General features: G+C 33.4%; 1 protein-coding gene across 4 annotated transcripts in view; it reads right to left on the reverse strand.

The window, feature by feature from the left end:
• The window catches only part of LOC106457153 (vesicular acetylcholine transporter-like), a 316,981-nt gene that overhangs the window by 276,501 nt on the left and 37,525 nt on the right, over nucleotides 1–2,955 (reverse strand). Inside the window, exon 2 of one of the 4 annotated variants that reach the window (XM_022382968.1) lies at nucleotides 1,425–1,593. The exons of the other annotated variants lie outside the window; for them this stretch is intronic. The gene's annotated coding sequence lies outside the window, so the exon portion shown is untranslated. The remainder of the gene's footprint in view (nucleotides 1–1,424; nucleotides 1,594–2,955) is intronic. 4 annotated transcript variants of the gene reach the window in all.

Consider the following 2,955-nt stretch of genomic DNA (forward strand, 5'->3'; position numbering starts at 1 on the left):
GATTAAAATTACAGTTACTGCTAGAACTAGTGGGCGCTAGGCTTGTTGAAGAAAGATGATGATGAACGAAAATTAGAAATCTCGGTTTTGGCTGTTCTCCGGTTTTAGACTTTGGAACGCTCTGGATATCTGAATAGCGGCATATACACCGGAGATAGATAGACTATTTTCATATCTAGCTTCTGATGACCTGTAGAGAGGAAAATCCAGATGGCACGGGCATCCGTGTGATCCATACGTAGAGAGTACTAGCGCACTCTCTGATATGTAAATATATTTTAGTTTTTACGTACTATAGGATTAGTAGCTTACTGTCAAAAATGTTCAACTTTAATGCAAACACAGTGGCGTGTATTGTACTTTTTATGGCACAGTTCTGATGGTCCTACTATATGACGTGCAGTAGATTGTGGGTTAAAGTTATAACGGGTACAAAAAGATGTTTATTATTTACGCAAACTTCACAAAATCTATCTATCTATATATGTATGTATATTTCTTTGAAATCGAGGAGGAACCAGTCATGTTGCCTCCTTGCGTGGCATAATGAATCCTTCGAAGTTTTGCTTTAAAAATTTTCAAGAGGCTGTATTACCTCCGTCACCTTCGGTTATGTTTGCACCCCTGTGTTTGTTTGTTTGTGTGATTTTCAGCAATATTTCTCGAAAACGGCTGAATCGATTTAGACGAAAGCTGGTATAACTTTGGACTATGATCCAACTTAAAAGCGATTATTTTGATGGGTCAAGGTCAAAGGTAAAGGTCACAGTAAGGTCACAAAAATCCAGAAAATTCCTATCTGTTAACATAAGGCCGATTTCTCACACAATTTTTGCTCTATAATTCAGTCAAAAATGATCGGATTTGGATTAAACTTGGTGGAATGTGAAGAATAGTGTTCCTCATTGTCCTGCCAAAAGTGGTCCGTGTCTGTTGATAACAACGGACATATGGTGATCCAGTGATGGAAATGGGGGTACACGCCGTGTACCTAGTTCTCAGTTTGCATTATTTTTCCCATTTATTAATCCTATCGTCACGGGTCAAAGGCCATTTCATCGCGTTTGTTGATTCGCATTCAAACCTTTTTGAACTACTATTTTATGAATTTATGTCAATAAGTTTGGTATCAAACTGTATATTATAATTCAACTTTTAGTATTATGATTTAGTCAATTTCTTAATCTAAAAGTAAATATTAAAAGAACACAACTAAATATTTATTTTTGTGTGCCATGTGGTATGCTGAATTCAGCATTGATTTAAATTATATTTTTGTGATGTCCAAATACAAGCCTAAAGTTTCTTATGAAATAGGAACTGAAATTACTGATATTGACAAGCTAGAATATAAAATATGAACCTTCTATCTTTTCTATTCGCTTTTTATACCCATCATCCCATTGCTCCTTCTATGTGCGTACCTTGTTCGTAAAACCAATTTTCTCTCCTGATATGCTCAGATTTTCGTCTTTTTTGAGGGCCGAATATGAGCAACACTGGTTGCAAAGGATGCGCTCTACTGACTGCCCCACTAGTTGCACCAGTCTCTAGATATAAGGATGCACTCCTTTCCGCAATGAAGGTTTCTTTCTGTGAGTATAAAACAAAATATTGGTGTTGAGTATCATATTATTATTATTTGTATCTACAGAAGAGTGTTTCAGGTATTTTAATAAGCCAATTAATTTACGAAATTTGAACTACTCTTACTAAACGCATACTTTTCTTTGCGTTTTTTCAGTAACGATTATTGTTAAGTTCCACGTTTAAATATGGTATAAATAAACATTTTCATTGAAAAAAGAGCAAAACTAGTTGATTCTTTTACATTTATCACTTATGCCTAAATGGATTTTCAGATCTTATGATTGATAAATACGTAAAGTACACGATTATTGTGGTAGTTAATATTTTTTTTTTTATTTTGATACATCTTTTGGTTATCAATAATCTTTGTGAAAATTATCGACAATCATTTACCATCTCTGTAAACGACTGAAAGTGGTTCATGATATAACTGTTCTGTGTTTTATCTACCTCTAACAGCCTCATGTTCACAACGAACGAGCTGATAATATTGTGGTCCAACAAAAGTTTGAAAAGTTTTCAGAAAATTTAAATGAAGCGATATATAATTACACAATATATGTTTCTTCTCTTTGTTATTCACCTGGTTGAAAAGCAGTGTAACATGTAGTTTGCAATTTGTAGCTCGAAAAGCTTACTAAACCAAGTAAGACAGTTTTGGAAATATGATGCTTATGGCCCTTTTTTCCTATTTTGTTTATTTTAAGCGCAAAGCTACACACAGTGAGCTGTCTGCGCTCTACCCAACGTGGGTATCGAAACCCAGTTTTTAGCGTTATACGTTTTAATGCTTACCGCTGAGCAAGCGGGGAGAAGACAATTTCAATTCACAACAACTTATAGTCCGAAACAGAGAGTTGGTACGATGCCATCAGCACATATTAGTTTACAATATACCAAGAAAGTAAAATTCTTAATTTAGTAAACACGACTATAGTTGTGATGCTATGCCTCTCACACAGAACAACTTTATATGTTATTTTTTTACTTACGTTTCCTTAACAAAGTAATATAAATGACGTTATTTTACATCTTATTTAGAGTTATTTGAATTGAATACTTATTTTACTCGAGAAATAACCACTTTTTGATTTTGTTGTCCAGGATACATTTGTTAATGTTTATATTTTGTTGTCCAGGATACATTTGTTAATGCTAATATTTTGTTGTCCAGCATACATTTGTTAATGTTTATATTGTGTTGTCCAGGATACATTTGTTAATGTTTATATTTTGTTGTCCAGGATACATTTGTTAATGTTTATATTTTGTTGTCCAGGATACATTTGTTAATGCTAATATTTTGTTGTTCAGGATACATTTAGTTAATGTTAATATTTGTTGTCCAGGATACATTTGTTAAAT

The sequence above is a fragment of the Limulus polyphemus genome, unplaced genomic scaffold (genome assembly GCF_000517525.1).
Source record: "Limulus polyphemus unplaced genomic scaffold, Limulus_polyphemus-2.1.2 Scaffold297, whole genome shotgun sequence".
Classification (NCBI taxonomy): Eukaryota; Metazoa; Arthropoda; class Merostomata; order Xiphosura; family Limulidae; genus Limulus; species Limulus polyphemus.